Below are 27837 nucleotides of genomic sequence, written 5' to 3'. Positions count from 1 at the left end.
TGAAGTAATGTTCATGGGTTCAATGTCCATTCAGAAATTTGATGGCAGAGGGGAAGAAGCTGTTCTTGAATCGCTGAGTGTGTGCCATCAGGCTTCTATACCTCCTACAATGAGAAGAGGGCATGTGTTGGGTGGCAGAGGTCCTTAAATATGCACGGTGCCCCTCTGAGGCATCGCTCCTTGAAGATATCCCAGATACTATGGAGACTAGTGCCCGTGATGGTGGTGACTAACTTTCAACTCTCTGCAACTTACTTCGACCCTGTGCAGTTACACACCTCTCCCAGCCAAGATATTGATTTAGACTGTTAAAATGTTCTCCATAGTACATCTGTAGAAATTTGTGAGTGTTTTTGGTGACATAACAAATCTCCTCAGACTTCTAATGAAAGACAGCTGCATTGACATGTTGAGTCCAGGTTACGACCTCAGAGATATCGACACCCAGGAACTTGAAATTGCTCACTCTCTCCACTGCTGATCCCTCTACACAAAGAGACCTTTAACAATATCCAGTGTACCAAATGTGACACCTGCAACACAAAGTGAAAAATCAGACCTAGTGCAAAGACAAACAACTTAACATAAAAAGCAAACAATCCAAGGAACTCTGCATGCCCACGAGGTGACACTGAGAAAATACAATTCGCATCCCAACTGAATATAATCCCTTTTTTTCTGTAAAAATGACCCCTGGCTGTGACAACACAGGACAGACAGAAGTTACACACATCAAAGTTGCTGGTGAACGCAGCAGGCCAGGCAGCATCTCTAGGAAGAGGTACAGTCGACGTTTCAGGCCGAGACCCTTCGTCAGGACTAACTGAAGGAAGAGCTAGAGTAAGAGATTTGAAAGTGGGAGGGGGAGGGGGAGATCCAAAACGATAGGAGAAGACAGGAGGGGGAGGGATGGAGCCAAGAGCTGGACAGATGATTGGCAAAGGGGATATGAGAGGATCATGGGACAGGAGGCCTAGGGAGAAAGAAAAGGGGGAGGGGGGAAAAACCCAGAGGATGGGCAAAAGGTATAGTCAGAGGGACAGAGGGAGAAAAAGGATAGAGAGAGAAAGAATGTGTGTATATAAATAAATAACGGATGGGGTAGGAGGGGGAGGTGGGGCATTAGCGGAAGTTAGAGAAGTCAATGTTCATGCCATCAGGTTTCAGACAGAAGTTTCCGACTTCCATATTATCTCCTCATACATACACAGAGTGGATGTATTGTTATGAGAAAGTTAAGGTTGCTCAACTCTGCTTCTGGTCCACTTCAGAAAGATTCTAAAGTGACTTCCATCACTATTAATCTGCCTAAAAACTCAAAGCTGGCTTGGCCAACCATGAAGTTGGTGGCCTGGGTCACTTAGTATATACGGTATTTTTAAATATTCAGTAACTCTCCGTTGCATATTCACTGCGGATCTCTCCATTTCAGTGGAAGATTACTAACTGGCTCCTATATCACCAACAAGACATGAAGAAAATAGCCCTGATGTTCATTCAGTTTTAATGAAGCCCAGGACCCAGCCGAAAGGCTGCCAATTATGCTTCCGTAAATATGTCTTTTTAACGCTGAAACATCATCGCATTCTGCTATCCTGGCATGTTTTTCTGCCAAGAAAACTTTTTTTTATTTCCAAAGATTATTCTGACGTCCTTGCCCAGAATCTTGTTTGGGTACAATATGAATTAATAAAATTTCATAGAAACTCAATGCAGTGACAAAGAGGCAAACACGAGGAAATCTGCAGATGCTGGAATTTCAAGCAACACACGTAAAAATTGCTGCCTGGCCTGCTGCGTTCACCAGCAACTTTTATGTGTGTTGCAGTGATAAAGAGGATGGGAGCGTTCACATCTTCACATAGTGCCTATTGCCCTTGAAACAATAATGTACATCTTTAAAGTATATCCAGACTTGGAATACAAGGGATGAAATAGCCCAGGTGTGTACAGACAACTCCTACCAACACTGGTGAGCAGGTTATCAGTTCTTTGGCAATGGTGAAGGAGGAATGAATTTGGGCTGTCACCCTTACATATCCCAACGGAGATGACAAATAGGTGCTCCGTGAAATTCATTTATATTGCTTATTGTTTTATTGCCACCCACTTCAACTCTGCTTCCCACTCCCATTCAGATATGTCCATACATGGCCTCGTCTACTGCCACGATGAGGCTAAACTCAGGTTGGAGGAGCAACACCTCATATACCGTCTAGGTAGTCTCCAGCCCCTTGGTATGAACATAGAATTCTCCAACTGCCGGTAATTCCCTCCTCCTCCCTTTCTCTATCCCTATGTCACTCTTCCTCCTCCCCCAGCTGCATATCACCTCCCTCATGGTTCCACCTCCTTCTACTACCCATTGTGTTTTCCCCTATTCCTTCTTCACCTTTCCTGCCTATCACCTCTCTGCTTCACCTCCCCCACCCCTTGATCTTTCCCCTTACTGGTTTTTCACCTGGAACCTACCAGCCTTCTCCTTCCCACCCTCCCCCCACCTTCTTTATCGGGCCTCTGCCCCCTCCCTCTTCAGTCCTGATGAAGGGTTCCGGCCCGAAACGTCGACCGATCTTTTCCACGGATGCTGCCCAACCTGCTGAGTTCCTCCAGCGTGTTGTGAGTGTTGCCATGCCCCTATACATGATGCACTTGGTACAATGGAACACGAGATGGTGCTGCTGCCCCACAGTTCCAGCAGTTCTGGTTCAATCCCAATTGCGTTAACTTCTTTCAGACACTCAGGCCTCCTCCCGTACCCCAGAGGACGAGCGGGTAGGTCTGGCCGGGAGTACTGAGTGAATGAGCCCGTTCTACTTCCTCTTGAGATCCCCACCATCATGGAGCCAACCTCCAGCCAACTCGGTTCACTGTCCAGGAGAAGCAAGAGCTGAGAGCAGTGCTTGCAGCAAAGCTCTTGGGATCGGTCAACATCTCAGCCATAGTGGTGAGGACCTGCTAGGCGACCGATAATGGGTCCCTGTAAGTGAACTCTAGTGTAATTGAGTGATAGAACCAGAGGGATCTGATGGTTATGCCAGAAGGAATAAAATGATAGGAAGTAAAATGGAGCAATGGAATTGATGGAATCATTTCCTGATAGCAGGCATAGAGTTGATGGGCCAAATATCCTCCATCAGGCTTTGGGAATGAGTTATTCCATAAATAGGGATAAGAACTTTTAAAATGTCCTAAGACAGGTGCAATGTTACGGAAGGTTTAGAGGGATATGGACCAAATGGAGGGCATATGAGACTTGCTTGGATGGGAATGTTTATTGACATGGCAACACTTTCACCACACTGGATGAACTCAGCAGGTCGGGCAGCATCAGTCAGAAACGATGAGTCGACGTTTTGGGCTGGAACCCTTCGTCAGGACTGAAGAATGAAAGATGGGGAAGGATTTGAAGAATGCTTGTAGTGTCAGTTGATAGACCAGTAATTTGAAAGACAAAGGGGTGGGGGAGGGGAAGCATTGACGTCATAGCCCTGAAAACAATGGGTGGTAGAAGAAGGAGGCGGAACCATGAGGGAGCTGGGGGAGGGGGTAGAGTGAAATAGTGATAGAGGAAGGGAGGCGGAGGGAATTACCGGAAGTTGGAGAATTCTATGTTCATACTAAGGGGCTGGAGACTACCTAGATGGTATATGAGGTAGCCACCCACTTCAACTCTGCTTCCCATTCCCATTCAGATATGTCCATACATGGCCTCCTCTACTGCCACGATGAGGCTAAACTCAGGTTGGAGGAATCCCCCAGCTCCCTCATGGTTCCGCCTCCTTCTTCTACCACCCATTATTTTCAGGGCTATGACGTCAATGCTTCCCCTCCCCCACCCCTTTGTTTTTCAAATTACTGGTCTTTCAACTGAAGCTACAAGCATTCTTCAAATCCTTCTCCATCTTTCATTCTTCAGTCCTGACGAAGGATTCCGGCCCGAAACGTCGACTCATCGTTTCTGACTGATGCTGCCCGACTTGCTGAGTTCATCCAGCGTACTGAAAGTGTTGCTTTGATCTTTTGACAGCATCTGCAGATTATTTTGTGTTTATTGACATGGAGCAAAGGACCTGCTTCTGTGCTGCAAGTCTTTATAAAGTTCCTCAAATGACTTACATGTGACTTTCCTCATTGTAAGCATAGATCCAACCAGCCAAAGACTGGCTTGGAGAAAAGGGCCAAGAGCTTCCTAAAGTGGGCACCTTAATTGGTTGCAAAGGTCAAAAGGTAGCTTGGGAGGCTCCCACACAGTAGATACTGGGAGACTATTCTTCAAACACCAATCAAATCATTGTTTCATCCCCCTTCCTCTTCCCCCACTTCCACCCTCCCTTTCCAATTTGCTGTCAAAATCAGATTTTCAGAAACATTTGAGGACTAAACGCAGAACTACTGACAAGCTTTTGAAATGAGAAAATATTAAATATTAAAGGCCAAGACGGGTAGTGAAGCATGCAGTGTGAATTACAGCCATTAGATAAGGTACTTAATAAGACGCCATGCAAAAGATTATTGCATAAGAGTTCATAGTGTTGGAGGCAACGTATTAGTACGGATAGGGGATTGGCTGAAGGACAAATTAGAATCAGAATAAATAGATTATTTTTAGCCTGGTGTTGGGAGTGGTGTTACACAGGGCTCAGAGCGGGGCCCCCAGTGTCTGTATCTATTGGAATGATGATGAAATGGCAAGTACACAGTATCAGAATTTGTTTGTGATACAAACCGGGTAGAAATGCGAATGGTAAGGAGCTTGCTACGAATCGAGAAAGGAGCATAGATGCTGAGACAAGAAATTTATAAAAATGCAAGGTTATTGATTTCAGGAAGAAATATAAAGAAATATAACATTATTTCCATGGTTAGTAAAAAAAAAGCCTAACCCTAACTGCTTCAATAAATTCAGAAGTTGAATAAGGAAAGCAGAAGGGAAATGTCATGTTGCGGTTTATTGCAAGAAAGATTGGAGTGGAAGGGTAACTATATTTTGCTTTTGCAGGACTGAAATCTGTGTGCAATCTCGCTTTTTAAGAAGGAATGTAGTTGTCCAGGAAGCAATAAACCATGAATTTGTTGACGTGAATTCCTGTGATGAGTGATTGAGAACAAATGTCCCCTACTCATGGAGTTTAGAATGGCTGATTTCATTGAATGCAATTTACAGATTTGGAAAATATTGAGCGAATGGTTCCTCACACTAAAGCAACACGCACAAAATGCTGGAGGAACTCAGCAGGTCAGGTAGCATCTATGGAAAAGAGTAAACAGTCGATGCTTCAGGCCGAGACCCTTCTTCAGGACTGAAAAGGAAGGGGGAAGATGGCTGAATAAAATGGTTGGGGGGGGGCGGAAGAGGCTAGCTGGAAGGTGATGGATGAAGCCAGGTGAGAGGAAAAGGTCAAGAACTAGAGAAGAAAAAATCTGATAGGACACCCTCAGAGTGGAGGAGCAACACCTTATATTCTATCTAGATCATCGTCATGGCTATCCCTCGAGGTCGAGGATGACAGTCTTCAATCTGAAGTGGCCCACAGAGTGAAGACGCCTGTGCGTGTATTTGTTTAACGTGTACATGATGCTGCTCTCCAAGAAGCACACGATACTTCACAAATCAACCAACTAATTCCAGTGGCATGGAAACCACGACGACTGGAGCTGATGGATTTGTTGCAGCCTTCATCCGCCTTCACAGCCGTTGAGTTCGAAGTAACTTTGTCCGCCTGTCCCACCGTTGAAGTCCTGGTTGGACTGGTCTTTGTCAGGGTGCTCACCCTCGACCTCACCGCCATGGGTGACCCTACCAGGAGCATAGCTCCAGACGGCATTGCCTTCGGGATCACAGGACCACACAAGCTTCTCCACCACGACAAGGTGACAATCCACGGAGAGGCCTATCTGGATACCCTCCAGCTTGATGGCATGAATATCAACTTCTCCTTCTGGTGAACAAATTCAACTCCTTCCTCTATTCCTCACTCTAACTTTTCACTTCTTCTCACCTGCCTAATACCTCCCCTGGGTCCTCTCCTTCTTCCCTTTCTTTTACTGTTCCCTCTCCTCCCCTATCAGATTCTTTCTTCTCCAGTGATACAAAACCTGATTCTGATACTGAGCCCAGAGATCCCAGGGAAGGCCCACGGAGTCACAGGGAGAACATGGAAGCTCCATACAGACAGTGCCGGAGATTGGGGACGTATCCAGGCGAATGAATCGCGCAGGCAGCAGCATTACCTGCTGCGCCAACGTTCCATCTCAGTGCAAAGGGATACACAGAATTTAGTAAAAATCATTGGCCTTTAAAGAGCTGATGTGAGATAAAATTTCTCAACTTGAATGGTTGATGTTCTCTGCTTGAGTAGGGCATTGGATAGATTCAAGCCTCAAATCAATAGGTTTTTCAGTGCTAAAGGAATTAAAGGATATTGGAATCGGGCAGGAGAGTGGGACCAAGGTATAGGATTAAACTTACTCAGTGGTGGAGCAGACACAGAGTGCCATATCCTCTTCTCCAGATACTATTTCTTCTCTTCTCCTGTTCTTCTCCCATCGGCTCAAATCTCAGAGCACACAGCATAAACGCAACAACAGCAGTGAGAAATAATGCATGAGGTTAAAGCTTGGTGAGCCAAGACAAGAAGGGAAATACAGGCCTTGAAGATGAATCATGAGTCACCACAGACATCCCCAGAGGTGATACTGGAGCATCAGATTGCCTGAAGCCACAGCTACTAAGCTAGTGCCAAAGATAAGGCTTTACATCATTATTCCCAAGGTACAGGAGTACAGTCCAGAGGTGGCAACGTACCAGACAACACACATTGTACAGTTTGTTCTTTATATGCTGTAACCATGGACAATGATGTGGCTTTGTAATCATTCTGGACCAAAGCAGGAAGCGTTGAGATTTCGCAGCACACCCAGGGGAATCGCTGGGATCGCAGGGACCATGTTAATCGGAAATAGTCAATTATGTCCCGCGATCTTCAGAACTTAAATGACTATTGCTGTGAATTTTATTGAGGAGGTTGTAAACCAGTGTTAATTAATCCAGTTCTGTGTGTGATATTCCTGGCATGTAGGTGCTGATTACGCACTGGCCCACTGTGACTATCTGGCTGTGGTTGAGTGTTGGACTGCTGTTAACTTCACATGTAGATAGAAGGAAAATGGGTCAGTTGCAGATCCTGACCCCATCTCTGCGGGGTCAGGACACTGACCTCTAATTTATATATAAAGAATGTGGTGCTTTTTGAGCATAGGGTGGGTGGGCTTGTTTCATCCAGAGGCGGACAGGTAGGACTGGAGAGAAACAATGCTCCAATTAATCCACCGTCCCATTGTCCAGTTCTGTGACAGAGCAGAGAGCATCCGATAAGTGAGGCCTCTTAAAGCCATAAGGATGAGCCAGCAGCTTCGAGGTTATTTAGACAGGCAGCATTGTTTAAATCACTTAATACTCTATTACAAACTAGACCTGCAAGAGAGTGGAGGAGACACCCCCCCCCCCCGACCCCGCCATTAGTTCAGTTGGTGGGTTCCAGTGTCAAAGTTCTGTGCGGGCAAGAGGAACAAGTTCTGATGCTCCCTTGGGTTCGTGACTTGATGAGACCCGAGTTCAAGGCCTAGTGTTCGTGGTCCCACCATTGACGAGTCCAGCATTAAAGCTCAAGTTCAAATTTAATTGTAATTCAACCATACAGCTGAAAACAAAGCATGCCTTTGAGGCCAGGTTGCAAAATTCAGTACCAACAGTCCCACACAGCACACACTGTATAGCACGATAATTATGGTAGCACTAACATGGTTGCAAAAATTTAAAAATAGACAGTGTATCTCATCCCTGAGTATCATGGCCCATAGATCGATGGTGCATGGATTTTGTCCTGGAGCCATGTTTCTACAAGCCGCAGCGGCTCTGCATCTCGTGCAAGTGTAGCCACAGAGGAGTCCAATCTACCCTGTCTTCTGCTGAGCGAACACTGGAGAGCAGCACCGACAGGGGGAATCAGCCCCTGACCCAGTGTGGAACCCAGCGACACACAGACAGCTCCGGTGTCTCCTTCTCCCCTGGTGGCCGCAGCAGGCCAGCCCGGTGCACGCGGGTCTGGTCCACAACCACAACCGTGGCTACGCAGCTTCCTCGCTGTCAATCTCACCACTGAATCAATGATATGACTCGTAGTACTCTACGCTACCAACCTACAGCAGGATCTTGCAATCGCAATAAAAATGCCCAAGTCAATCATTTCCACTGTTTGTTGGGTTGCACACCAACTCTGACGCTGTCCTCCCTGGGTGGCTGAATCAGGCTGCAACACAGTGCCCCACCACTCCAGCTCCAATTCTATAGAGCAACTCACTAGTGGGGTAGACCTTCCATACCCAATGTTCTTAATAACCCGCAGTGTCCTGTGACTGTAAAAATATAAGACATACAGTTTGAACAATTTCACATTTGTTCAGACCCAAAGAGGTCGCTGCAGCCAAGCGCACTGCCACTTTAGAGGAAAGGCCTGGTACATGGCCATTTGCTCGGTGATCAGCAAATTCTGGTATCGATGTCATCAACTGAGGCCCATAATTGGAACTCTGGCAACCGAGAGCTTGTTGACCATAGCTGAGTCCACTCACCTTGGTGCGTCCACTGGGAAGGCGTCTGCAGGCCTACATCTACGTCTGCTGAAGGCTGAAGCTGGAGGGTGTACTGGAGTTAAAGGACTGTGTACGCGTGTAGGTGGGAGGGAGGAATAGGGCTTGTTTTTGCAGTTATTGTTTTGTTGCTTCTTGTGCTCTGCATTGTTCTGCTGAGCATTGCAAGGCAGTGGGACCATTGCTGAGAGCAAGGAAGACCCGAGGTTCAATTGATTTAAGGACCCGACCCAAACTGGAAAGGTGGGATCCAGGCCCCAAACGGTATCGAAGTCATTGAACCCGACGTTTGGACAACAGTTTTGGCGCCGGGCCAGATTGAAAAGATCAGGGTGTCAGGGCCAGAGGTGAGGACAAAGGCTGCTTCGCCCTGCGCTGAACTATGTACCTGGGACGGACTCGCTGTAGACTTCAGCTTTGACACTTTTCTCTTTTTAATGGGTTCTTTTGGGTTTATTTGTTTTGTGGCTGCCTGTTAGGAGGTTGTGTAATATCTACGTACTTTGATAACAAATGTGCTTTGAACTTTATTATGCCGGTGCCAGAATGTGTGACAACACTTGCTAGCAGCTCTCAGCCGGCCTCGGGTGGGTTGTTTGTTAACACAGGTGATGCACTTCACTGTATGTTTTGATGGACACAACAAATAAACTTCAATCTTGATCTTGATCTGAAGTTTGCAAAGAGGGAACAACTCAACATGGAAGAGAAATGATCGAGCGTTAATGTCGGTGATGGTCAGTGAGCTGGTTAGCTGGCTATTACAGACTGTAACTGGCACCTATATGACCCTATATAGCCAGCGTGGTTGCATAGTAGTTAGCACATCACTCTACAGTGCCACCTTCCTAAAGGTTGTCATAGCCCTATTAAATGCTCCCAATGGCATTCATCTCAAAATGCCTCTGACAACAAAGTCCAGATCCCGGCCTTAACGTGTGGCTTAGCTAATAGGCCTGGTGGAACCATCTCTACTGACAGGAGAAGGGTCAAAGGCAGGTTATTGGCACCTTAAAACCAGGTGCTTTGGGCAGATGGGGCTTGTTAGCAGTGGTTGGCAGAATATCAAAGAAAAGGAAAACTGGTTTCAAACCTACGCTGCCTTGCGGCTGTACACACTCATGGGGAAGGCTTTGGGAGTAAACCCTGAGGCAAAAATCCAGAGCTGGGGTCCATAAAGCAGTCCAACATTGAGTTCAACGCTGACTGGCAATTCCTGCAATGCTGCTGGAGCTAAACTGTATTGATCTCTGCTGTTCCTTGTGACCAAGTGGTTAAGGCTTCGGTCTAGTGATCTGAAGGTCATTAGTTCGAGCCTCAGCTGAGGCAGCGTGTTGTGTCCTTGAGCAAGGCAATTAACCACACATTGCTGTGCGACGATACTGGTGCCAAGCTGTATCGGCCCTAGTGCCCTTCCCTTGGACAACATCGGTGGCGTGGAGAGGGGAGACTTGCAGCATGGGCAACTGCCAGTCTTCCATACAACCTTGCCCAGGCCTGTGCCCTGGAAACCATGGTCTCACGAGACTAACAGATGCCTATGTTCCTTTGGTGCATGGAGAGGGAGAGCCTGCTGCTCTCCATATCATATCAACAACTTGCTCTCCATATCAGATTGCCTGGGCTTGCATGTCACATAGACAACTAGGATGTAAAATCCATAGCTGACCCTGACCAACAGAGAGATTCATACAGTGTCAGCCTTCGCCGATCCTGCCATTGCCAGTAAGGAATTTATATGTTCTCCCCATGGACGTGTGGCTTTCCTTTGGCTGCTGCAGTTTCCTCCCACATTCCAAACAATCAAGGATTCGAGTTAGCAAGTTTCGGCATGCTGTGTTGGCACCAGAAATCTGGCAACACCTGTAGACTGCCTTTCACAATCTACAATCCTCGCTGATTTGATTTTTTTTAGATTATGAAGGCACGCAGTCATCTTCTTTTGTCATTTAGTAATGCATGCATTAAGAAATGATACAATATTTCCTCCGGTGTGATATCACAAAACACAGGACAGACCAGGACTGAAAAAACTGACAAAACCACATAATTATAACATATAGTTACAACAGTGCAGCAGTACCATAACTTGATTAAGCATGAGCACAGTAAAAGTTCAAAGTCTGTCAAATGTCCCACATCTCACGCAGACGGGAGAAGGAAGAAAAACTCTCCCTGCCATGCCCGACCACAATCCGACTCTGAGTCATCCGAAAACTTCGAGCCTCCGATCAGCTCTCTGACACCGAGTACTGAGCGCCATCTCTGTCCGAATGTTTCGACCTCAATCTCGGTCGCCAACAGCAGGCAAAGCCGGGGATTTTGAGGCCTTCCCTCCGGAAGATTCCCGACCTTGCAGTAACAACAGCAGCGAACTGGCATTTCAGAAATTTCTCCAGATGTTCCTCTGTGCTTACACATCTGTTTCCATCAAATCAGAATTGTCTGCGGCCCCTATTTAACAGATATGATATCATTTTTCACCAGAGGGCTGCGCACGCACGGCGTGCTGCTCTCTCTCCTCCCGCCTTTATTGCATGTTTCAATGTGTATTTGACAAATAAAGCCAATCTTTAAAGACTTCAGAAGTTATTCTTGACCTAATGTTGTCTGACTCCCTGGTCCGACTGCAAAAAGAATTCCATTGTTTTGTGAATTTGGACATCAGTTTGGGGTTAAACCAAGAACAAAAGACCAGGCAGACCACTCACTACATTCAGACAAAACCGGCCTTCAATGACCACACTGAAACAATACTAACCCACTGAGAGCACTCTAAGTCCTCAAAGAATACATTGATTTCTCCAACACCCGATACCACTAAGCAAAGTAGCACAATGAGACAACTTTGTAAGCCCGCAGTTAGCACTATAAATGCTCACACTGCTCACCTTCACCATCCTGCGCCCATGTGACCACTCTCATCGAGTCTTTTCTAAGGTAAGGGCATGTTCGGCACAGCTTTGTGGGCTGAAGGGCCTGTACTGTGCTGTAGGTTTTCTGTGTTTCTATAGAGCCATAGAAAGTCATAACCATGGGGCTAATTTGCACAGAAACAGTCCCTTCAGCCTAAGTTGAAAGTACTGCCTAAAGTTGCCCAATGTCTGTAGTCCCAGTCGACTTTTTCTGGCCTATATCCATCTAACACCTTCTTAACCTTGCAAATAAATCATACAGATCACCTCTAACCTATTGAGCATATTGAGTGCATTAACTGCACCAAGATCACTGGGGCCACATTAGACCCTTTGAGGATATACAGCAGGCAGTCTGACCATACACTGACCATACCACCCGTCATGGCCACAGCGAGATCATAATAGCCACTATGACCACATCAGAACTATTGACACCACACAAGCCACACTGGAGCAACTGGCCACACTGAACCCTTGCATATTCCTGATCAAAGAGCAACTAAACACCATCAAATCACTGAGTACATTAAGATCACAGAGACTACACTGGCATATTGTTGAGGATACTATCACCACACTGACCACAATGAGGACACTGGCTCCATTAACCTCAATGACCATCCTGAAACACAGAGACTGAACACTGAGATCACACCGAAACCACGCATGTCCAGGCCAAGGCCCACTGATCATTTCGCCATACTGCGCCTGCACTGTCACACTGACTGCACTTGCTACACAGACTGAGATGACCAACAAATCTACGACAACACTGGCCACTCTGAGATTACTGAGGCAAGACAGCAAACAATCTGTCCATACAGTTACCATGAAACCCATGACGTCCACAGTGAGATCACCATGCCCACTATGACAGCATTAGAGCAGCTGAGATCACACTGACCACACTGAGACCACTGATAACACTGAACCTTAGAATCTCCTTGACCTTCAGACACCACACTGGCCACGGTGAGGGCGTACTGTCCACAATGAGACCAAGCTGACCAAAATGAGACCAAGCTGACCACACTGACTCCATTCAGTTCACCGAACACTCTGAAAGCACACTGAGTTCACAATAGTTCCATATTAATAAAGTTAAGGCCCATTGATCCTGAGAACCCAAGTAGCATACCTTGAGCACATTGACCACTCTGACCATGTGAGACTGCACTGTCCTTACTGAGAGCACTGAGGTAAGTAGTCTGACCACACCATCCCAATGGCCACTTGTGAGGTGATAATGGCCCTTATGATCCCATCAGATCATTGTGACAACACTTCTTCTTCAAGTGCCTTGCGCGTCACACGCTTGGGCGATCGTGGCTCTGCACATCGAATGATCCCTCGCAGCATCAATGATATCTTGCACACTAAGATCTGTCAGGGTCCATATATTTTCTTCTTTGCCTTCCTCTACTGTGTTTCCCAGGCATACGGCCTTGTAATGTAAGGCATTCTGTTTCTCCCTTTCTGACGACATGGCCCAGGAATTTAAGTTTCCTCTCATTTAATATTCTCATTCAAGATCTTTTTGTATGGGCACGTTGGAGTACTGTCTCATTAGTTACCCTATCGCTATACGATATTTTCAGCCTTCTTCTAAGAAACCACATTTCTGTTGCTTCTAAGTTTATTGGGAGTTCTGGTGTTATAGTCCATGTTTCGGAAGCATACAGCAAGATTGACCAGATGTAACATTTTAGTAGCCTAAGCCTTATTGTCATAGAAATGTGTCTGTTGATAAAAATGGGTTTCATTTTTTGGAGGTTGGTTTTGGCAATGGCAATTCTTCTTTTTATTTCTTCTTTACTTCTAGCATCTTGTGATATAAAACTACCAAGGTAACTAAAGCTGGTCTTTTGTTCAATCTCTTGGTTATCGATGTACAATTGGCAGTTGGGAGTATCCTGCTGTTTTGATGTTACCATACATTTCGTTTTTTTACAATTGATGGTTAGACCAAAATCTGCACTTGCTTGTACTGCTTTGTCTAGGGGGATTTGTCTAGTACAATCTGCCTCAGGAGCTGCTGATTCAATTCTATTCAGGAATAAACCAGTCTGTTCTCTGTTTGTCCATCACTGTCTGGTCTGGATCAGCTACCAAACAAGACAAGAATAGACTCCAAAGAACCGTCAGGGCTGCAGAAAGGACTATTGGTGTGAAGCTGCTCTCGATCCAGGACTTATATGCATCTAGAGTCAGGAAGCGAGCAAGCAGCATTATTGTAGACCCATCACACCCTGGACATCACCTGTTCCAACTCCTTCCTTCTGGTAGGCGCTTTAGATCACTGTATGCCAGGACAAATAGGTACAAGAACAGTTTCTTTTCGTATGCCATCAGTCTTATGAACACTTGAATTTTAGTCTATTATAAACCAAGTCCACCCGTACATAGACAGGTATACCTCATTGTATATAGTTCATGATTATCTGCACTATTGTTTTGTTTGCTTTTTGATTCTGTACAGCGAGAGCTCAGGGAAATCGGCATCAAATTCCCTGTATGTGTCCACACACTTGGCGATAATAAAGGATTCTGATTCTGATTTGTAGGTCTTCTGCAGCACTTGCTATTAGGGTGGTATCGTCGGCATTTCTTATATTGTTGAAGTTAACACCTCCAATTTTTAGTATATCCAGGTCTTCTATTTCTCTGAGAATCATTTCACTATAGATATTAAATAATTCAGGTGAGGCAACACAACCCTGTCTAACTCCTCTTTGAATTTTAGTCCAACTGCTTATATTATCATCAATTTTTACTGCCGCCATTTGATTCCAATATAAATTTTGAAGCAGTTGTTGGTCCCTTATGTCTATGTTTAGTTTAGCGAGAATTCGAAATAATTTTTCATGTTGCACTTTGTTGAATGTTTTAGTGAAATCAATAAAACATAAAAAGACATCATTTTGATATTCAATTGCCCTTTCTAAAAGCATTCGTAGAATAAAAATTGCATTCCTAGTTCCTCTATCCTCAATAAATCCATATTGCAGTTTGGAAGTTTCTGGGCTTAACTTGCTTTTAATTTGACTCAGAACAATTCTCAACACTAACCACTCTGAAACAACAGACCACAATGAATCCTTGATCTTACCGATCATAAGAGAGCACACTAACCAATAGCAACTCACTGAGCACATTGACAAGACTGACAAACCATGTAAAAAGAAGCAGTCCCAACACTGACCCCTGTGGAACACCACTAGTCACTGGCAACCAACCAGGTAAGGATCCTTTCATTCCCACTCATTCCTCCTACCATTCAACCAATGTTCTAACCATACTAGTAACTTTCTTGTATGCCATGAGCTCTTAACTTGGGAAGCAGCCTAATGTGTAGCACCTTGTCAAAGGCCTTCAGAAAGTCCAAGTATATAACGGCCATTGGATCTCCTTTATCTATCTCACGTGTAATCTCCTCAAAGAATTCCTATAGGTTCATCAGGCAAGATTTTCCCTTAAGGAAACCCATGCCGACTTTGTCCTATCTTGTTCTGTGTCAACAAGTAATTTCATCCATAACAATTGACTCCAACATCTTCCCAACCATTGAGGTCAGACTAACTGGTCTATAATTTCCTTTCTGCTGCCTTCCTCCTTTCATAAAGGGTGGAGAGACATTTGTAATTTTCCAGTCCACCCGAACCATTCCAGAGTCAATGATTCTTGAAAGATCATTACGAATGCCTCCACAATCTCTACCGCGACCTCTTTCAGAACCTGAGGGTGCAGTTCATCTTGTTCTTGTGACCTATGCACCTTTAAGTCCTTCAGCTTTTTGTGCACCTGTCCCTGGTAATAGTAACTGCACCCACTTCTCTTCTCCCTCACCCTTCAGCTCCTGGCACACTGCGAATGTCTTCCACAGTGAAGACTGATGCAAAATATTTAGTTCATCAGCCGTCTCCTTGTCCCCCTTATTATTTCTCCGGCCTCATTTTCTAGCAGGCCTATATCCACTCTCATCTCTCTTTTTTTTGTATATACTTGAAAAAACTTTTTCTATCCACCTTGATATTGTTTGCTAGCTTGCTTTCATATTTCATCTTTACCCTCCTAATGATTCTTTTTGTTGCTTTCTGTAGGTTTTTAAAAGCTTCCCAAACCTCTATCTTCCCGCTAATTTCTGCTTTGTTGTGTGCACTCTCTTTAGCCTTTACATTAGCTTTGACTTCGCTTGTCAGCCGCAGTTGTACTATTTTGTCATTTGAGTATTTCTTTGTTTTTGGAATACATCTGTCCTGAACCTTCCTCATTTTTTTCCCAGAAACTCAAGCCATTGCTGCTCTGCTGACATCCCTGCCAGCATCTCCTTCCAATTTACTTTGGCCAAGTCCTTTCTCATAAGTACTGTAATTTTCTTTACTCTACTGAAATACTGCTATGTTAGACTTTACTTTCTCCCTATCAAATTTCAAGTTGATCTCAATTATATCCTGCTTCCTAGTTTCCCTTTATCTTAAGCTCCCTAATTGTCTCCAATTCATTGCATTACAAGCTATCCAGAATAGCTGATCCCCCTAGTAGGTTCAATGACAAACTGATCTAAAAAGATATCTTATTGGCATTCAACAAATTCACTCTCTTGGGATCTATTACCAACCTGATTTTCCCAATCTACCTGCATGTTAAAATCCCCCATGACTATCATAACACTATCCTGATCTATAGCTACCTTAGAATCATAGAGTCATATCTTAAAACATAAGAAGTGTGTTCACTATTCCCTAACAGCTCAACCACTGAAAGCTCAGACACCTGGACAGGCTCATTACACAACACAGATCCAGTACAGCCTTCCTCTTCTTGGAATATTGATCTCAAGAAACCCTCCTAGATTTACTTAACAAATTCTGTTCCATCTGAAACTCTTGCATTATTAAGGTCCTGGCCAATATTAAGAAAGTTTAAGTCCCCCATGATATTTTTACAACTTTCCTGAATCTGCCTGCATATCTGTTCCTCAATGTTCCAGTGCCTACTGGGGCCTCTGCAGTACCACCCATCATAGCCTTCCTATTTCGGAGTTCTACCTTTATAGAGTTGGTGGACGATGCCTCCATTATAATCCTAGCAGAGCAGTTGATATTGTCCTTGATTAGCAGTGTGATTCTCCTCCCACCACTTTTACCTCCATCTCCATCTTTTCTGAGGCATCAAAACTCTGGGACATTAAGCACCCATTGGGCCCTCCATCAACCATGTCTCCATAATGGCCATATCATCACAGATCCATGAACAGCTCCGTGCTCTAAGTTCATCACCCCTACCCATAATACTCCTTCCATTAAAATACAAAATACACACACTTCAAACTACCTATCCTATCATATCTATTATTTCACTCCTCTCTTTTTTTTTACTAGCCCTGACATCTATTTTCCTCTCCATCCCTTCACTTTCTGACCTGGTGCTTTGGTTCCAATGCCCCTGCCAAACTAGTTGAAACTTCCCCGGGTATCACTAGTGAATCTTCCGGCCAAGATATTAGTTTCCTCCCATTTAGGTCCCTCGTACAGGACAGAAGAGGTTCCAATGATCCAGGAACCTGAAACCCTGCCTCCTGCTCTAGCTCCTCAGCCACTCCTTCATCTGTATTCTTTCATTCCTATCCTGACTAGTACGTGGCACTGGGAGTAATCCATATATTACTACCCTGGAGGTCCTGCTCTAAGTCTCTTTCCTAACTCCCAATATCACTGCACAGGGCCTTTTTTCCCTTTGTACCTGTATATTTGGTGCCAATGTGCACCATTTCCTCTAACTGATCACTCTCCCTCATGAGAATCTACTGCAGTGGCTCTGATAGATGCTGGATCCTAGCACCTGGGAGATAACACACTATCCTGGCCTCTCCTGGCCACAGAATCTCCTGTCCATCTTCCTAAATATCAAGACTCTTATCACTATCTCTCTGCCTGACTTTACTTTTCCTTTCTGAGTTTCGGAACCGGCCACAGAGCCACTGAACTGGCTGCGGTACTATACCCTGATCGGTCATCTCTCTCTCCCACCCTCCCACCCCACCGCAGCCAGCTCCAAACTGGTATATTTGCTGCCGAGGGGAATAGCCACAGGGGAACCCTGCATTGCATGCTGACTGCCCTAACTTTTCATGGTGGTCATCCATCTACTATCTGAAGCCTGCCCTCAGCATGCCACCATCCCAGTAAAACTTTCATCTAGGAGCTTACCAGCCTCCCTGAGTGCATCCAGCTCCAGCTCCAGTTCATTGACCATAGTCAGTCAGGAGATGAAGTTGCGTGCATTTCCCGTAGATGTAGACATCAGGAAGACTGTCAGGTAGTCCAAAATCCTGCCTCTTACAGGAGGAAAATTCCACTACCTTAACTACCGTCCTGTCTACATTGAATTATTCCTGATCAAGGAACAGATGAAGCACCAACGATTACTGATCATATTGAGATCACAGTGACTAATTGACTAATTGCTGGGGATACTATCACCAACTGACCTCAATGAGGACACTGGCTCCATTAACCTCGCTGACCATCCTGAAACACAGAGACTAATCGCTGAAGTAACACTGAGACCATACATGTCCACACCAAGGCCCACTGATCATTTAGACCATGGATTTGCCACCTGCTCTGTCACACTGACCGCACGGAGACTGCAATGGTTGACACTGGCCACTCTGAGATTACTGAAGCAAGACAGCAACCACTCTGACCACACAGGACCAATATCATCCGTGAGGACCACAGTGAGATCACAATACTCATTATGACAGCATTAGACAAATTGAGATCTCACTGACCACACTGAGACCATTGACAACACTGAACGCTTGCATCGTTCTGATCTTCAGAGACCACACTGACCAGAGAGAAATAATTTATCCACACTGACCCTAATAACTCTATTCAGTCCACTGAACACTTTGAAAGTACACAAAGTACACTGAGGACACAATAACACCAGACTGACCATGTTAAGGCCCACAGATCGTGAGAAGTTCAAAATAAATTTATTATCATAGTACATACAGTATATTTCACCATATACTACCATGAGATCCTTTTTTTGCAGGCATTCTCAATAAGGCAGGAGGAGAAGGTGGCAGCACGCCACGCATGCGCAGCTCTCTGGTGAAAAATGACATCGTATTTGTTAAATAGGGGCCGTGGACAATTCTGATTTGATGGAGAATGGACGTGAAAGCACAGAGGAACATCTGGAGAAATTTCTGAAACGCCGGTTTGCTGCTGTCGTTTCTGTAGAGTCGGGAATCTTTCGGAGGGTAGGCCTCAAAATCCCCGGCCTTGCCTGCTTTTGGCGACCGAGAAGGAGGTCGAATCGTTCGGACAGAGATGGCGCTCAGTACTCGGTGTCGGAGAGCTGATCAGAGCTCGAAGTTTTCGGATGCCTCAGAGTCGGATTGTGGTCAGCGTGGCAGTGAGAGTTTTTCTTCCCTCTCCCGTCCGCGTGAGATGTGGGACATTTGAGAAACTTTGAACTTTACTGTGCTCACGGACTTTATTCATCAAGTGATGATATTGTGCACTGTTGTAACTGTACGTATAATTATGTGGTTTTGTCAGTTTTTTTTAGCCTTGGTTTGTCCTGTGTTTTGTGATATCACACCGGAGGAAATAATGTATCATTTCTTAATGCATGTATTACTAAATGACAATATAAGGTGACTACGTATCTCCATAATCTAATCTAAATTCATAATAGAACAGTAACAGCAACAGAATCAATGAAAGACCACACCAACCTGGGCATTGACCCAGTGTGCAAAAGACAACAAACTGTGCAAATACAAATAGAAAAAAATAATAATTTTAATAAATAAGCAATAAATATCAAGAATCTGAAATGAAGATTCCTCGAAAATGAGTTCCTAGACTGTGAGAACATTTCAATGCCGAGGCTAATAAAGTTGAGTGAAATTATCCCCTTTGGTTCAAGAGCCTGATGGTTGAGGGGTGATAGCTGTTCCTGAACCCGGCAGTGTGAGTCCTAAGGCTCCTGTACCTTCTTCCTGATGGCAGCACCGTGAAAAGAGTGTCCTGAGTGGTAGCTATCCCTGATGATGGATGCTGCTTTCCTGCGACAATATTTCATGTTGACGTGCTCAACGATACAAACCACACACCGAATGCCTTGACGATACAGTCTGCGCTGGCATCTTCAGTACGTTGACCACGCTAACCACACAAGACTGCACTCACTGAGACTACTGAGGCAAGTAATCTGACTGCACGGTGACCGCACCACCCACCATGACCGCAGGGAAATCAAAATGGCTTCTATGATCAACGTGACAGCACTAGCCACTCTGAAACAACTGACCACAATGAATCCCCCCAGTTACAAGACAGCACACTGACCAATAGCAACTCACTGAGCACACTGACAGGAGTGACAACACAGACAACACATTGAGACAGATTGTCTCCTTTGACCTCACTAACCACGCTGATAGTACACACTGGACACTGAAGTCACACTGACATCGTGCAGGTCATGTTAAGGCTCTCTGGTTATTTAGAAATAACACAGACCACACTCAGAACATGGCACAGTGCTGTCTGCTCTGTCACATTGTCCTTACTGACCACACAGAGAACACTCCAACTCCACTGGCCAGCTGATCCACCGAGACCACACTGTGACAACTGAGGCTACACCAGAGGCAACCTGACCACAGAAGGACCACACCATGGCCACAGTGACCACATCAGATCTACTGAGGCCTCGCGCTGCACACGTCGCAGCTGACCAAGCTGATCTACGGGCTGTTCCCGGGGACACACACGGAGATGAATATCCGGTGTTGCTGGTAGATCATTAATTCGGTGAAAGACGCTCTTTGGTCTGCCCGAAACTAGGTGGTCTGCCAGCTGACGGAGATGTCCGTGACTGAATGCTGCCGACTGGCTCACTGTCGCCTGCAGGAGTACATGCTGAGGGATGCACTCAAGCTTGGTGCGGCCACCGCGATTCCCAGTGGGGAAGGACCACAGTTTAATGTTCGTCACCCGTGGGAGTGGGAGGGGTCGGGTGGGGAGGAGAATACCCCTCATCAGCGATGTGGACAGATGAATCAACATGGTGCTCCAGGAGTGGCTGGAATTGTGTAGACCGTTAAAGAACTTTTGTAAAGGAATTAGAGCCAATGCCTGTTTTTTTATTGTTAATAATTTTATTGTAAATAAGTCTTAATTCTTGACTAAGGTTTGACAGTCAATGAACGATTTATTGTAAACATCTTTCATTTGAATATGGACTGAGAGTCAACACGTAATTCTATTGTAAACAACTTTATTTATTGAATAAGGACTCAGAGTCAATGAATGTTTTTTTATGTAAATAACTTTATTTTACAATATTTTTGAATAAAGTATTTTTGGAGAAAAAAACTGACCAAGCTGAACACTTGGGCCCTGTTGTTTATCAGAGAAAACACGCTAACCACCTCCAGCTCTCTGAGCATACTACATAGAATATAGAACAGTACTACAAAGGAACAGGCCCTTCAGCCCGAATGAGGAATCAAATGGCTAACTAGTCTGTTCTGTAACTCCAGGCATCCGCCACTCTTTGTGGTAAAGAATTGCCCCTCACAATTCCTTTGAAATTATTCCCTCTCACCTTAAATGCATGCCTCTGGTCTAGGAAAGAGATGCTGTCTATCTAACCTCTCATAATCTTATGAACCTTTATCGGTCTGCCTTCTGTTTCTGCCGTTCCAGAGAAAACAATTCAAGTCAGTCCAGCATCACTTTATAGCGTACACCTTCTAATCCAGGCAGCTTCCTGGTAGACCATTTCTTCAGCCTTTCCAAGGCCTATCTTTCCAATAATGGGGCAACATAACTGCAGACGTGGCCCAATTAGAACTTTATAAAGCTGCAACATATCTTCTTTATATTTTAACTAAATGATTTGACTAATAAAAGCAAGCATGCCTTATGACTTCGTAAACACTCTATCAACTTGCTCAACCACTTCCAGGGAGCTACGGATTTAGAATCCAAGATCCCTCTGCTCATCAGCATTGTTTAGGATCTTGACCTTATCAGTATACTGACTCACCAGTCTGTACTTTCCAGGATTATCCATGGCTCACTGCCTGAATGATGGAACATTCGCTATTTGCCAGTCCTTCAGGGTCTCGCCGGTGGCTAGAAAGGATACAAAGATATTGGTTAAGTCCCTAGCAATCACTTCTCTTGCCTCTCTCAAGAACCTGAGTATATTCTATCAAACCTTGGGGATGTATCCACTTTAACGTCCTTTAGGAGACCCAAATCTACCTCCTCCTTTACTTCAGAATACTTGAGCATATCAATGATCTCCTTGCCCTCTAAGGCCTTCTTCTTGGTAACTACTGATGTAGCTCTCATTAAGGACTTCACCCACATCCTCTGCATCCAAGCAAATATTATCCCTGTATCTTTGAGTGGTCGTACTCTCTCCCTAGTTATCCTCTTGCTCTTGATGCACTTGCTGAGTGCCTTGCAATTCTCTTTAATCCTACTTGCCAAGAATATTTCATGGGCAATCCTGGCTTTCCTAATCCCCTTCTAGAGTTCTTCTCTAGCTCCAACTTTCTCAGCATCTAATGTTCTCCCACCTTGTTATTCTTGTCCTTCCTTCTGACTGGAACGTACCTGTCCTGTCCTCTCTGTTGTTTGCCGTCTTTAAGTGCTTTCCACATGTCGGATGTGGACTTGCTGTTCCCAATTAAATCTTTCTAGTTCTTGCCTAACGCTCTCATAATTTGACCTTCTCCAACTTAATACTCTCCCGCAAGGTCTGTACTTATCCTTATCTGCAGCCATCTTAAAACATACTCTAAGTGTGTTCACTGCTCCCCAACTCTCGCCCGCTGAAAGGTCAGTCACCTGGCCAGGGCCATTACCCAACACCAAATCCAGTACAGCCCCTCCACTTGCTGAATTATCTACATATTGATTTAAAAAATCCTCCTAGGTTTACGCAGCAAACTCTGCCCTGTCCAAACCTCTTGCACTGAGAAGGTCCCAGTCTATATTAGGGAAGATGAAGTCTTTTAAGTCCAGAAGACCTGTAGCAATGAATTCCACAGATTTCCCCACACTCAGGCTGAAGAAATTCTGCTTCACAACTGTTCTAAATGGATGATCCTCTATTCTGAAGCTGTGTCCTCTGGTCCTGGATTCCCGCACCATCTTTTCATAAGAAATAGGAGACGGAGTAGGCCATCTGGCCCATCGAGCCTACTCCACCCGTCAATGAGATCCACATCCATTCTATTTAGTCTTTCCAACATTTGATTCCCCCATGAGAAAAACCCTGCTGTTTATGCACCTTTCCTGAATCTGTCTACATATCTGTTCCTCAATGTCCCAGTGCCTATTGTGGTGACGGCAGTACAATCCCATCAGAGTAATTGCAGCCTTCCTATTTTTGAGTTCTGCACTCTATTGTATCCCCTCCGAGTGCAGGCTTGATTAGTAGTACAACTCCCCTCCCCCCTCTTTTACCTCCCTCTCTGTCTTTTCTAAAGCATCAAAACCCTGAGATGTTGAGCATCCATTCCCGTCCCTCTCTCAACCAAGTCTCTGAAATGGCCATAAGACCATAGTTCCATGAACTAAGTTCATCGCCTTTACCCATGATACTCCTAGCATTAAGGTATGCACACTTCAAACTGCCCATTATTTTTATTACCTTACCCCTGCCTGTTTTTACTGGCCTGACATCTGCCTTCATTTCCATCCTTCCACTTTCTGACTTGGTGCTTTGGTTCCCATCTCTTTGCCAAACTAGTTTAAACCTTTCCGAGTTGCGCTCATGAACTTCCCAGCCAGGGTATTAGTTGCCCTCCAGTTTAGATTCCTCTTGTACAAGTCACCGTGCCCCAGAAGAGGTTCTAATGATCCAAGAACCTGAAACTCTGCTTCCTGCACATTCCTCAGCCACTCCTTCATCTGTACTGTCTGATTCCTGCTCTGTCAAGTATGTGATACCAGGAGTAATAGTCATAGTCATAGTCATACTTTATTGATCCCGGGGGAAATTGGTTTTTATTATGGTTGCACCATAAATAATAAATAGTAATAACACCATAAATAGTTAAATAGTAATATGTAAATTATGCCAGTAAATTATGAAGTAAGTCCAGGACTTATTGGCTCAGGGTGTCTGACCCTCCAAGGGAGGAGTTGTAAAGTTTGATGGCCACAGGCAGGAATGACTTCCTATGACGCTCTGTGCTGCATCTCGGTGGAATGAGTCTCTGGCTGAATGTACTCCTGTGCCCAACCAGTACATTATGTAGTGGATGAGAGACATTGTCCAAGATGGCACGTAACTTGGACAGCATCCTCTTTTCAGACACCACCGTGAGAGAGTCCAGTTCCATCCCCATAACATCACTGGTCTTACAAATGAGTTTGTTGATTCTGTTGGTGTCTGCTACCCTCAGCCTGCTGTCCCAGCACACAACAGCAAACATGACAGCAATGGCCACCACAAACTCGTAGAACATCCTCAGCATCGTCCAGCAGATGTTAAAAGACCTCAGTCTCCTCAGCAAATAGAGATGGCTCTGACCCTTCTTGTAGACAGCCTCAGTGTTCTTTGACCAGTCCAGTTTATTGTCAATTCGTATCCCCAGGTATTTGTAATCCTCCACCATGTCCATACTGACCCCCTGGATGGAAACAGGGGTCACCGGTACCTTAGGTCTCCTCAGGTCTACCACCAGCTCCTTAGTCTTTTTCACATTAAGCTGCAGATAACTCTGTTCACACCATGTGACAAAGTTTCCTACCGTAGCCCTGTACTCAGCCTCATCTCCCTTGCTGATGCATCCAACTATGGCAGAGTAATCCGAAAACTTCTGAAGATGACAAGACTCTGTGCAGTAGTTGAAGTCCGAGGTGTAAATGGTGAAGAGAAAGGGAGACAAGACAGTCCCCTGTGGAGCCCCAGCGCTGCTGATCACTCTGTCGGACTCACAGTGTTGCAAGCACACATACTGTGGTCTGCCAGTCAGGTAATCAAGAATCCATGACACCAGGAAAGCATCCACCTAATCCATATATTATTACTACCTTGGAAGTCCTACTCTCCAGCCTCTTTCCTTACTCCTGATATTCACTGCACAGGACATTTTCTCCCTCTCCACATATTGGTGTCAATGTACACCACACCCTCTGGCTGCTCACCGTCCCACTTGAGAATATCCTGCAACCTCTCTGAGACGTCCTAGACCTTAGCACCTGGGAGGTAACGCTTCATCCTGGCCTCTCTTTCTTGCACCCAGAATCTCTTGTCCATCCTCCTAATTATCAGATCTCCTATCACTATCTTTGCCTATTGCCTGTTGCCGGGGCTGGGGTCGAAGCACTCAGCAGAGATGCTGCTCGGTGTCGGAGGGCTGGTCGGAGGCTCGAAGTTTTCGGATGGACTCGGAGTCGAACTGCGGTCGGGTACTTCCAGGATGCTGCATCGGCAAGTTTGCGGCACTGGAAGCTCATGGCAGGGAGGATTTCTCTCTTCAACCATCTGCGTGAGATGATGGGACTTTCGAGAGAGGTTGAGACTTTTTTTTTACCGTGCCCATGGTCTGTTCTTCATCAAATTACTGTATTGCTTTGCACTGTTGTAATTATATCTTATAATTATGTGGTTTTTGTCAGCTTTGTTTTAGTCTTGCTTTATCTTGTGTTTCTGTGATATCATTCTTGAGGAACAAATTGTATCATTTCTTAATGCATGCATTACTAAATGACAATAAAAGAGGACTGCGTGTCCTCATAATCTAATCTAATCTAACTATCTTTATCCTTTCCTGCTGAGCCTCAGATCTGCCCAGAGTATCACAGGCCTGGCCATTGCTGCTGTGCCCGATCAGTCATTCTCTCTTCCCCACTACCAACAGTGTCCAAAGGGCTATATTTATTGCTGAAGGAAGAGGGGATCCCGCATACTGCACTTACTTCTCCTGGTAGTCACCCATCTACTATCTGAGAAGGCACAGGTAGTAACGAGTCATCTTTTTTGTGCAATGTGACGATTTGAGTCACAATGGTCTTCAATCATTAAATGGATTCATCTTCGACAGGGCAGAGAAAAGTCCTCATGGGCTGAGCCATCTCCATGAACAGGTTATGGCCCTGCCCCTGTAATGACCGTTGCGCTCACAATGAAGTTCCTACAACTAACCCCACACCTATTCAGTGGGGTAAGCCAAATGACAACCTGGCCCCTGAGGAGGAGCAGAAGTTTGGAGTGACCCCTGGAACGATCGGAACTGGAGGTGCTTAGGTGACTTTGCTGGGGCACTCCTATTGGGAACACATCTGGCAGAAGACCATCCACCACATAGACGCCCACCTCTCTGGGAACAAAAGAAGGACATACATAATGCTGCGGTGGATAGAGCAGTGTGTTCTGAGGAGGAGGACTACAGATGTCTGGCATTCTGGACATACCAGTAGGGTGTGCATTTGTGGGCGGGCAGGGTAAGGAAATGGGTGTAGGATCAAGGGATGGCACTAACATGATGAAAGCCAAAATGGTGGCCGTACGCTAACCATCGTACAAAAAGATGAAGCCCAGAGGATGGCCAGTGGGTCTCTCGGGACACATCTAATGGGCTACGGGAACTGTTCAAGTCTGGCAGATTGATTATACTGGGCCACTGCTGTAAGAAAACAAAAAGCAGTACGTGCTGACCATAGCCGGCATATACTGTAGTCCTGGCAGCAGTGTTATATGACTATGCTGGCCAGGAAAAAAACAGTAAAAGGGTTATAGTGCTTGTCATCCATGTATGGGATTACCTGGGAGATTCATTCAGACAATAGCTCACATTTTGTGGGAAGAAAAGTCCAGGATTGGGCTACAGAATCTGGAATTTTGTGGACATTTCATATCCAATATTATCTGCAGGCAGCAGGGTTGATCAAGCACATAAATGGGTTGTTGGAGCAACAGATTAAGCCATTGTCCCTTACCTGCACCCTCCAAGGGTGGGTAGTTGTGCTGCAGCAAATGAGGGACCACCTGAACTCATGGCTGGTGAGTCCAGCTGGGTCCCCAGTGTTCCAGCGTTTAGCAATTTCAGGCCCTCTGAAGCTAGAGGACTTGGACTTGGAAGAGGACTTGGGGAAGGTTTGGGTTTCAGCAACCACAGGGGCTACAGAGGTGGGGGGATCATAGAAGTCATGGTGAACAGTGTTGCTGGGAATAACCAGGAATGATTAGATTAGATTAGATTATGAGGACGCGCAGACCTCTTTTATTGTCATTTAGTAATGCATGCATTAAGAAGTGATACAATGTTCCTCCAGTGTGATATCACAGAAACACAAGACAGACCAAGACTGAAAAACTGACAAAACCCACATAATTATAACATATAGTTACAACAGTGCAAAGCAACACCGTAATTTGATAAAGAACAGACCATGGGCATGGTAAAAATAAAGTCTCAAAATCTCTCAAAAGTCCCACATCTCACACAGACGGTAGAAGGAAGAAAACTCTCCCTGCCATGAGCTTCCAGCGCCGCAAACTTGCCGATGCAGCATCCCGGAAGCACCCGACCACAGTCCGACTCTGAGTCCGTCCGAAAACTTCAAGCCTCCGACCAGCCCTCCGGGAGGATGATATGCCTAGATCCCAACAATTAACCAAGAGGGAGTAAGTGTGTGTCTCCCTACATTGCAGAATGACAAAGTGGTGTGTCTGACCTGCTTTAGGAGGTACTATAACACGCTCCTGCAGAATATGCAACAGGTATAAGTACATATTCATCACAGCATTGTGGGCTGAAGGGCCTGTATTGTGCTGTAGATTTCTAAGTTCTATGTTCTATGTTCTAGGACCAATGTGCTGTTGAAGGGGTATCATTAATACAGATCCCCTTTGATGACAAGGAAAAAGACTACTGGGGGAACTTGCCCAGCTCCACTGAATTTGGTATTCTGTTTTGGGGGAAACAGAGAGGGGGTAGTCTACTCCAACCAACCTTACTCAATCATATGGCGATAGCCTTAACGAACCTGAGCCTTTGTGACCCCCCAGTAGGGTAAGTGCTTAAGGGGCTGGTATTTCCCTACTTATGACTTGCTTAACCCAAGGTTCCCGGCCTTGAAAGTAATTCCTGAGCCAACAAGGAAGGGAAAGGCATGGTTCAGCACAGGTCCAACCAGTCAGTGGGACACAGTGAGTATCACAGGATGACTGCGTCCATGCTGTATGATGCTATGGAGGTACTTAC

This window comes from Mobula birostris, chromosome 32 (genome assembly GCF_030028105.1).
Source record: "Mobula birostris isolate sMobBir1 chromosome 32, sMobBir1.hap1, whole genome shotgun sequence".
Classification (NCBI taxonomy): Eukaryota; Metazoa; Chordata; class Chondrichthyes; order Myliobatiformes; family Myliobatidae; genus Mobula; species Mobula birostris.
Note: the sequence above shows the minus strand (reverse complement) of the source record.